This window comes from Ursus maritimus, unplaced genomic scaffold (genome assembly GCF_017311325.1).
Source record: "Ursus maritimus isolate PB19 unplaced genomic scaffold, ASM1731132v1 scaffold_24, whole genome shotgun sequence".
NCBI lineage: Eukaryota > Metazoa > Chordata > Mammalia > Carnivora > Ursidae > Ursus > Ursus maritimus.
The window spans coordinates 2,604,480-2,615,514 of record NW_024424897.1 but is presented as its reverse complement, the minus strand read 5'-3'; positions in this window follow the sequence as shown (position 1 = coordinate 2,615,514).

Here is an 11,035-nt window from a genome sequence, read left to right as displayed (position 1 = left end):
AGCGGGAAGGCCAGGAGGACGGGGATGGACGGGGCAGAGGCTCGGGGCGGGGGGAGGACGTGCGGGCAAGGGGAGACGTGGGGACCGCTTCGAGACTCGCGACCCTCGCCCGGCTTACCCGCCGTCCTGGCCACCCTGCTCCGCCATCTCCCGTTCTAGGCGACCTCAACATCCGGCGGGCAGGGGACCGCGCGGGGCTGCGCGCGGCGCGCGCGGGCCTTTGTTGTGCGCTGGAGGCACGAACACATTACATATGATAAATACATGTTCTGTTCTCGTCTCGAAGTCGCCTCATCCGCCGCCGGTCAGGTTCTGTAAAGCACAACCTTGAGCGTCCAGCCGGGCAACTCCGATGCCCCAGGGACTGCACCGGGCACCGGGACGCGCGACCGCTCCGGGCCCCGAGGCGGCAGGCGGAGGTGGGGTGCGAGGGCTCGGAGCACTGCACCTTGTGGGGCCGGGGGCCCCACCGGTGCCCGCCCACCCATCTCCAGACCTGGGAGGGCTCGGCGGCCCCTCCGCGGTGCCGCGAAGAATCACTTGGCGGAGAAGGTTGCTCAGTGGCTTTTTGGTGGATGAAGATCCCTCTTACCCCAAATAGGAAAAATAAAAATGGAGAGGGCAGGACAAATAGGGCGAGGCGGCGCTCACGTGGAGCTGCCAGGGTCCTCCTTCCCTCGGGGAGGGAGGACAGGGCTGGCATCGGGCAGAGTCCTGGGACCCGGAATTAGGACGGCCCGGGGCAGGGGATTTGGGTCCCCAGGGCGAAAGGTGACTGGAGCAGTGTTGGCGAACCCAGGGGTGGGGGAGGTGGGTTCGGCGGGGAGCGGTTGGGCCGGACCGCGTTGGGGCCAGGCTGGGCGGGGTTGGGGGAAGGCGGGGTCTGGGTTGGGTCTGGGTTGAGCCGGATTGGGCAGTGCCGGGTCCGGGTCCAGGACCGGGTCCAGGACCGGGTCCAGGTCCGGGTTGAGGTCCCGGTTGGACCAGAGGCCGGGTTAGGCCCGAGACCGGCTTGGGTCGGCTGGGCCGCGGCCGGGTTGGCCCGGGGACGGGGTTTGGGACCGGGGCTGGCCGGGGCGGGCCCGGTTGGGCCGGGGGCGGGCCGGGGGCCGGGCCTCGTCGCGCGTCCCCGCCCCGCCGCGCCTCAGTGGCGGCGGCGGCGGCTGCGGCGGCAGCGGCTGCGGCGGCGAGGCTCCGGGAGCCGGCGCGAATCCGCCCCGGCTGCGGGACCCGGGTGGGTATCGGGGCCCGGGCGGGGGCCGCGGGGCGGGGTCAAGGGGGCCGCTGGGGAGTGGGCGGCGCCCCCAGCGGGGACGGGGTGGCGGCGCGCGCGGGGCGCTGGGCCTGCAGCGGCGGGGCCCGGGAGGGCCGGGGTCCGGCCGCAGCCCCAGAGGCGCGGGGCCGGGGCAGGAGCGGGGCGGCGTGGGAGCACTCCGGACCACGCAGAAGCCCCAGGGGACCCCTCCGCGGCGGGTGCAGGCGCCCCGGGCCGGGGAGTGGACCTAATTCGGGAGACTCCGTCCCCGCCTGTGAGAGCCATGGACCGGAGAACTTGCGGTCTTTGTCTGGCTGGATCGTCAGAGCACGCGAAGGAGAACTTGGAGGGCCGCCGTTTGCAGACGCCCCGAAGTGTGCTGCCGCCCAAGCGCGCGCGCTCTCGCGTTGCTGGGCCTTAGGGTCGGTGGTCTGGCTTTAAGAACCGCATGTCAGGAAACTCACTTCCTTTAGGCCCGGGCTCTTCCCCTTGTTCTTTACTTAAAAAAAAGAAAGAAAGGGAGGAAGAAAAGAGTAGAAAAAGGAGAAAGAACAAAAAATAGGCAATTTAAGATTGCTAAATATAACCTCAGGAACCCTGGCAGAAGCCGGTGAATCTTGAAATCCTGTTTTCCCACACTCGGAAGTTGGTGTCATATGTTGGCCACAATCTAGTTCAGATTCTATTCGGAGATGGAAAACGACATAATACGTTCTCGCTCCCTACTCTGAAGTTTGTTTTCCTGCCCCACCAAGTTCCTAGGAGAAGCTGGCTGGTCTCCCCCATCCCTCCCATCCCCCCATCCCCCCGCTAGTCTTACTGATCTTTCTTTACCATTGGAAGGTCCCAGTTCTTGTATCTGGAAGGAAGCGAGAGGCACAGTTCTCCAAAACGGCCATGCGAGGAAGCCTGTTATCAAGGGGTGGGTGAAGAAAGGCCAGATCCCAGAAGTCTGTTCCCAGTCTGCCATCAATTGATTAGAGAACTTTTAAAAATCTGTGTTGTGAGGTTTAGAAATTCCCTGGTAGAAATATTAACATTAATTGATTAGTGACTACTGAAGGCTTTGAAGAACCGTGAGAACTTTTGCAAAGGAAGGATATTGAAGTAGGGTTGCCTTGCCGTGGTAACTGGGGAATTCGTGAACAGCTGCCCATTGTTGGGCCTGGGGGCAAGTGTGTGCTGAGCAGTTCACGTTTTCTGTGGCACTTGTTGGCTTGCAGTGTTGATGGTGAGCAGAATCTCAGAATACGGCTGAAGAAAGTTCTTACCAGTGGAATTTTTAAGTTCTCCAGCGATGATGGTTGCTCTGTACCTACTTTCAGTTATTACGCATGAATTCACTTAACCTAAAATCAAGCCCATGAAGTCAGGACAAGTTATCCCCATTTTACAGATGGGCACCCTGAGCCGTAGAAGTAAATTCCCCCAAGTTCATGCACCTAGGATGGAACCGGAGTTCTCGGGCTCCAGCCCAGGAACGGCTGTGCCCCAGCCTCCTACCTTGTAAGGGCGCCTGCCATTCACAAATGCACCACTCTTCCTGACCCCTCTTCTTGCAGACAAGATAACAGGGTTCCGCCTGATGACTCTTAAAACAGTAAGGGAGTGGGGACTAATCCCATGTCACCACCGGCTGCTAATATCGTTCTCTTTAGTCCAGACGAGCCTCCCGGGCCTCGTAAAAAGGCATTTGAGAAGGTAGCCACTGGGTTTCTGGAGCCTACCTGCTTGCACACGGCTCTCTGCCCTGGCTTGGGTGGCTCCGTGCAGTGGTTAAAAGCGAGGCCCCCAAAATAAACTGCCGGTTCAACTCCCAACCCTGGTACACAGCGCCCGACCTCGTTCCTCCGTGCCTTAGCTCTCTGTCTGTGCAGTGAAGACCCGTCCCCTCCCTCAAAGGCAGCGATCGTCCGAAGTGCCGGTACCTGGCAGGGACCAAGCGGTTTCCTTTTTAAAAATTTGTTAATGACCATCCATCATTTGGATTTTTCACATTTAGCAAATTGGTGAGAACATTTTGATTTTGCTCCTTAATTCCTTGTGAGGTGGGTCCTCTGGCGGGCCGCTGACCTGGGCGGCAGTGGTCGCCGCTAGGTAGTACTGGCGCTCTTCGCTTTGTGAATTTTCAGGGCGCTGGGTCCCGAGGCTGTTCCGGGCCCGGGCGACCAGGTTGTCTGGCAGCACAAATCTCAAGTAGAAATTTGTCCACCGCCCCTCCTCCCCGTGAGGGACCCCGACTTTTCACGGGCCTGAATCTTCTCTCATGTAAGATTAGCCACATAGTTTCATGCTGTGGGACAGCGTGGGGAGGACAGCGTGGGGAGGACAGCGTGGGAGGGGGCGGGCTTCGAGCTCTACAGGAAGCAGCTGTAGCAGCTGGGGCCCAGGTGGTGTTACTGATGTACATTGTGTTTGTACAATACTTATGAACTGAGCCCCGGGCACAGGCTGCAGTCTCCCCACCCCCAAGTTCAGGGCAATAGTCTAGGAGATCTTTTTCCTCTCACTTCAGTGGCGGTGTGTGTGTGTTTTAAAGGTTTTTATGTATTTATTCATGAGAGACAGAGAGAGAGCAGAGAGAGAGCAGACTTCCCGCCAAGCAGGGAGCCCGACGCGGACTCGATCCCAGCACCCTGGGATCGTGAACTGAGCGAGGCAGCGGCTTCACTGGCGGGCCGCAGGCGCCTGGTGGTGGGTTTTCTGCTGTGGACCCCTGTGCGTCCTTCGGCCTGGGTCTGGCGTCTCTACTGAATCTGGGCGGTGAGCTGTCTGGTGATACTCAATCCAAAGCGTGTCTTTTACTGTGTCCTCTGAGCTAACGCACCGTCCTCGGGGAGGGGCAAGGTCTGGCCGCATTGAAGCGAGGCATGGCGTCCCCAAAGCGTCATCCCGCCGGGCGGCAAGGCCTTCTTGGCCGAGCCTCGGGTGGCCCATCTGTCCAGGTGCTTAAAGTTGATGTTGTGACGAGTCACCCGTAGGGACCCCTGTCTGCGGGTACACGGGTGTGACCGTGTCTTTTCCCTGCTCTTCCGGGATCGGCCACTGAAAACCCCTTAACAGGGTGCAGCCCGAGCCCGTGTCTACACCAGCCTGCACACTTTGTTTTATGTGCTGGTTTGCCACGAGGAGTGGCCCTCAATTCAACAGTCTGATTAATTGGTTATTATGTTCTCTGTCGTGTCTGGAATCGGGCAAAGGGCATACCTAACAGATGTCATTTTACATTCTTTCCCTTTTCAATTTCTGTAACTAAAAACCTTCCCTGAGCAAGATCAACGGTGTTGCTTTTCAGGGATACTGTCAGTATCCCCCCCCCGACCCCCAGGTGATTTTGTTTTGTGTGCGTTGCGCTTCTCCTTTTCCACAGACAGAGAACCGCAGCTCTCTGTATTGAAGTTTACAGGGGCGATACAGCAGTCAGGGGCACCGAACCCACTGTTGGGTCGGTTGGTGCTTCCGGACTGGATTTGCACGTTTCTTGCTTTTTGGGTCCAGTCCTTCCTTGTTCCTCAGTCCTGGCTCAGCTCTAAGATAGCCTCATCTCCCAGGCCCTACTTCCTCGGCTCTTTGGGGAGAAAGTGTTTTGCGTTTGCTTCGGGGCACAGACAGCAGATGGTGTCCGCTTGAGGGGCAGAGGCCTTGGGGTTTCCAGGGACTAGGTGATAATCGAAGTGACAGCTGGACAGCCGAAGAGGGAAGTCACAGCGGCTGGCCACCAACTCACCCGCATGTTTCCGTGACCGTGTTGTCCTTCGGCCTCTCAAGCGTCCTTTCCCGGTGGCCGTTGGTCCAAGCCTCTACACCGGCTCGTGCCCTACACGCGTTCCTGCATTTTAAATACAAGTTGATCGTCTTGTCCTCCCTTGTTGCAGAGGCCCTGCCTCAGCGACCCTATTTTTGAGTGACAGTCTTCTGAATGTGTGTGCGGGAAGACCTTTTCCGTCTACAGTCATCCTGTAACGCCAAGGGAAGCCCGCACAGGGCGGGTCGTGTCAGTGCACAGCTGTCTTGTCTGCACGATGAGCCTTGGAGGACCAAACTCCCCCAAATCGTGTACCCCAAGGATCGGGTTCCGAGCCAGTCTACCTGCAGGGCTTCGATCGCCCTTTGAACTGCAAGGCTGGGCCTTCCCGGAAGGACCGTGGCGCATGCGTGGTTCTGGGAAGGTAGAGACCGGGGGTCTCCTCTGAGCAGCAGATGTTTGTGGGAGGAAAATGATCCTTGTTCGTGTGTCTGGCTCCTGTTTAAATAGCGTCTCCTTTCCGTGCTCTGTGTTGATCCGGCTTGGAGAGCAAAGCAGAGGAACCAGTTTCTGCCAGCCACATGGCAGGTGGCGAGCCCGGGCTTTCCTCTCCTGAGCACCTGCCGTGCGAGGCCAGGGGACAATCACCTGTGGGCTTCGTCCCACCACACGTTCCTACGTGTCCAGTGACCCTCCGCTCCCTCCGCCTCCCCCACTGCAGTGGCGGCTGTCAGGATGCTGTGGGCTCCAGCCTCCGGTCCAGGGATCCGGCAGTCCTGGGACGCGCCAGGACCGCATTTGCCCTGCTGACAGCTGCGTCCCAGCACCCGAGGCAGGTGGGCCCAAGGCAGGTGCACAGCACAGAGCAGCGAGCAGGAAAAGTCAAGTCCTGCTCTTAGAGTGCCCCAGCTGCCCCATTTCTTTCTCTTCCTAGGAAGATTCCGGAAGAGAACTTTGTACCTTTGCTCCTATTTGTTTTTCTGTTTGGCAGTTGATGGGGCCCTTTATCCAGGACAGGAAACCAAGGCTCTGGGCAGGGAAGCCGCCAAGGGCCGGCCCTGGCGTGAGTGTGCACTTTCCTCTGACCCATCTTGCTTCTCCCACGGGGACACACGGGCGCGTGTCCTCCTCTCTCCTGGCTCTAGGCCCAGGTCCCAATCATATTGCCTAAAAGGTGGTCACTCTGCCTGGGAATTTGACAGTCAGTGGGTGAGTTAGAATCTGTCCTTTCCAGGGTCTTTGCCATGGTGTGGTCAGCAGCAGAATGGTCCCCAAAGATGTCCATGTCTGAATCCTGGGATCCTGGGACTCGGTTAGGTTATGTGGCATTAAGGCTGCTCATCGCCGCCCTCAAGACAGAGAGATTGTCCTGGATTATCCAGTGGGAGCAGTGTCATCCCAGGGTCCTTAAAAGCAGAAGAAGGGGCAGAGAGTCAGCGTCAGGGGCCACGTGATGGGGGAGGACCTGAATGGCCAGCAGCGGCTTTGAAGGTGGAGGAAGGGCCACGAGCCAAGGGCTGCAGGTGGATTCTAGAGGCTGGAAAAGGCAGGAAAACAGATTCTCCCGGAGGCGGCAGAGGGAGCAGCCGGCCGACACCTTGGTTTGGCCCGGTGAGCCCCGGGTCAGACCCCTGGCATCCAGAGCTGTGAGCTGATTTATTTGTGTTGTTTCAGCTGCGGAATGTGTGGTGGTTTGTTACAGGAGCCACGGGAAACCAACACATGTGGACGGAAGTGCTTTCTGAAGGACAGGGGCGCTTATTGTCTTTTCTAAAGGGAGTCATTTCTTAATCCGTGTTTTGTTCATTTCTGGCTTTTCAGTGACTTAGGCTCTGTCTCTGCCCAGGACCACTTTTCCTCAGGTATAAATCACCGGCGCCTGGGAGCGAATTTTGGGTAATGGATGTCCGCTTCACCCCGTAAATATTAGAGGAGAGCCCCACACCAGCGTGCCTCACTGAGCTACGAGCGCCTCGGGCCGGGCGGGGCAGGTGCTCCCGGGGCGTCCAGGAGCGGGCGCCGTTGGTGGAGGTGGGCCGCCGCCCCCGCCCGGCCACGACCCAGCAGCAGTCAGTTCCAAACAGGGCTGTGAAATAAACACCTGCCCCCTTCCCGGCTCCCCACCCTGCAGCCACCCCCAAACCCCTCTCCTGCGTCTGTTCCCTCCCTGCAGGCGCAGGTGGCTGGCTTGCAGTTCTCAAAGGTGCTGGAGGAGCCGGGGAGGGGAGGCCTTCTGCAGAGGGAGCTCCGTGTTCTGAGCATGTGTGTGTTTGGAGGGAGGCCAAGCTGTTCTGTCCTTTCGAATGACGCATAGCCTATTTGCAAAAACCTGGCCCGACCTGGCGGTCGCGACACACCAACCAGCCCGGAGCTGTTAGATGGCTACACGCCAGTACTGGTGTTTTCACTTTATACCTTTTAAAATCTTTAGTTTTTTTATTTTTGCACCCAAACGGATGCTCATTCTAGATCTTGGCTTGACTCCATCTCTGGCTCCTTGTCCGACTGCCAGGCTGGCACTGCTGTCCTTTCCGTCAGCAAAAGCAAAGCATGTGGAACTTTTCTCGAAGGTGGCAGTCTGGTAGCACGTCAGTCACGGGGGCACTTTACAGGTGTCCTGGACACAGCTTATCACCTAAAATCCACAAGGCTGACGTGGGCATAACCGTTTTAAAGGAGGAATGTTAAAGGACATCGGAGGAAAATGACGCTTTTTATTGCGTCAAGGATCTACCTTGCCGGCCTCTCTACCCACCTCCCTCTCTCGGGATCTGGGAGAGCTCTGGATTGGTACAATGTGCTCTGAGCATCTCGGCTGCTATTTTGATTCCAATTAACTCCGAGAACTTGCTAGGGAAGTCGGAGCTGTTCCTGGCTGCAGGCTCCTCTCGGCTCCCTTGGCGCTAGCTGATTCTGTGTCTTAGGGTCTCTGCTGGCGGCATTTGAAGGTTGTGCTGGTTGTGCCCCTCCCCCAACCCTGTCGAGGTATGAGAATAAGTCATCCGCCCTGAGAAAGACCCCAGACCCACCGAATGGGACCTGGCGTTGTCCTCGCTCAGAGTTCTGTACCCAGGAAGGCTTTCTGGAACACAGCTTTCTGGTCTACCATGAGGGGGTTCTCATGGCTCCTCTTGCCCCCATGTGACACCAGGTCCCTAAGGTCATGGCCCTAAACTGCTTTGCAGGTTGTGAGCGAAAGCATTCAAGGTCGGCATCTTGCAGACTCAAGGACACTAGGAAGGTGTGTGTCAGGGGTGTGCAGTCCTCGCCAGGCCCTGGCATCGCTGTTGGCAGTGGCCCTCGGCCTGGACACCAGAGCTCCCTTTGTCACCCTGCTGTCCCTCGTCCTGCCTCTGGCTCCCTGCCTGTCCCCTGCCTCCATCTGCCTGAGTCCATTCCGCCTGGATTCTTTGGGTGCATGCACTCTGGTCTCCACCCTCTTTTTAAATTAATTTCTATTTTGTAGAGGGTTTGAGGTTTACATTAAAAAGAGCAGAAAGTACAGAATGTGTATGCACCCCTCTCAGGTCCGCTGCTGTTACTGTTTTCATCACTGTAAAAGTAACACAGTGCGGTTCGCTCAGGCCATTTGAAGTGTGCGGTTCCGTGGCATTGGCAGCGTTCACATCCTTGTGCTGCAGGTCCCTGTCCAGCCTGGGGCTTCTGCAACCTCTTTACCCTGCTCTGCTCCTCCCACCCAGCTTCCCTGTGTGCCGCCTGCCCGGCCCCTTCCCTGCGGCCCCTTCCCCTCCTGCCAGCTGCCACCAGCCCTGCAGGTGACAGCCTCCCTCCGTCCCCTCTCCCTGTTTCACCTCGGCACTGCTCCGTGCCACGATGTTGCCTCTCCCTGGACCTGTGCCCCATTCTGGACACCCTGTCTATCTCCAAATTTCCTCTTTTTTTTTTTTTAAAGATTTTATTTATTTATTTGATAGAGAGAGAGAGAGAGATAGGCAGAGTAGCGGAGGCAGAGGAGAAACAGACTCTCTGCTGAGCAGGGAGCCCGATGTGGGGCTCGATCCCAGGACCCTGGGATCATGACCTGAGCCGAAGGCAGACACTTCACCGGCAGCCATCAGACGCCTCCAAATTTCCTCTTTTTAAAGGACACCAGCCACATTGGATTCGGGCCGCCCTAATGGCCTAATTCCAATTTAATCACCTCTGTAGCGACCCGTCTCTGCACAGCCACATTCTGGAGGTGCTGGGGGTTTGACTTCAACATGGGATTTGGGGATGTGGGGAAGAGCGTACACTTTGACTCATTCCACGTGGAAAAATACAGTTATGATCGACTGAAAGCAAGACCGAGGTCATCCCAGCGGGAGTCTTGGCTTTTTTTAAGATAGGCACAGGAGATAGGAGAAAACACAAATGGTTTTGGATCCTGTGATTTAAGGAGCTTGTGTTTTCTTTGTACTTCTCTGAGCTTGTTGCCTCATTTACACACACACACACACACACACACACAAAAGCATTCAAAAATAGGTCAAGGACTGTCTCCGATGTAGCATGATAGAGAGAGCGAGGTCGGGAACCAGGTTTCATTTCAATGAAGTCGGCTCACACTTAGAGTAAGTGGGAATGTCCGAGAGTGAATATTTGGGGGGTGTTTGATGGACACCCAGAGCATGGCCTTCTGCAAGACACTCTGGGCCAGGGCTGGGGACTGTCCCCGCCCGCCCAGGTGGCAGGGGGGGTGGGAGCCAAACTCTGAGCACAGAGGGCAAAGGTCTAAGGAGCCAAGTGTTTCTGTTCACTGAGTGACCTGGATGCTCGGAACCCGTCTTCTCATTTGCAAAACCTCGCTTTTAAAGGGCGCATCCGCCAGAGCCCGTGACACGGAGCATCGATCGCGTCTGGCGTGTGCAAAAATGCTGGATTGTGGCGCTTGTGTTCTGGGGTCCCCTTCAAATCTTCAGCACATTCTTTTGATTATCCTCCCGGTGGCAAACGTCTTCAGGGAAAGACGGTTTGGTTTTTAGAATCAGCTGAGAGTTGTTTGCAGCCAGGCCTGGCGGTTGGAAGGATTAACTACGGGACAGCATGAGAGGCCCCGCAGAGGTGAGGCTCCAGCTCGCCGCGGAGGCCCGAGCCCCTGCCATGTGGCTGGTCCCAGCTGAGGGGCACTCAATGCAAAACAGACACCGACTCAGAGGCGGGAGCGGAAAAGCAGCTCGTCAGTAATTGTTCTCATGTTGATGACATGCCGAAATGATGCTGTCTGGGAAAGAACGAGTGAACTCAAAGTATGTTACCAAAATGAATCTTCCTCATTTTGGTTTACTTTTAAAATGTGGCTAGTGGGAGGTTTGGGATTGCGTCTGTGGTCGAATTACATTTCTACTGGGCAGCGCTGGTCTAGGAAGAAGAGACTCGTTTTCTTGTACGGCTCATTAAGGGACCTTGTCATTCTGGAATGATTCCTGAATCCTAGAAATATTCTGGACAACAGAATCATCATTAGAATAGCAATATCCGTTTTTCTAGACCATTAGTTGGACAGAACATGATATGTAGGGGCCGTGTGATTTTTAAAGGATTTCGTACCGAGGTTGTCAGGTGCTCCGGCGTGCCTTGAAATTCAACCAGTGGGGGAGACAAGGGGTGGACACCCTCTCAACCTGGAGAGGCCAGGAAGGCTTCCCAGAGAGGCTGGCCTGGAGGGAGGTTGGGTAGAGAGGGGTCAAGTATCCAGAGCATGTCGGAGCAGGGGTCACCTCTTTGCAGCCCAAGAGCCAAACTCGAGCTTTCTGCTTGTTTTCTAGTCTTCGAGCTCAGGATGGATTTTATATTTTTAAATGGTTGAAAAAAATTGAAAGGAGAATTTTTTGTGACACATGGAGACTTGTGAGATTCAGGTGAGAGTGTCTGTTAATCACTGGGTCACAGACAGTCCTACTGGTGACAATCGGCGGTGGCTTACTCACTGCGGGACCGGGTGCCGTGGAGCCGGACTATTACTCTCTGGTCCTCGGAACCAGCTTGCCACCCCTCCGGGCCGAGGGATCATTGAAAGTGTTGACATGGGAGAA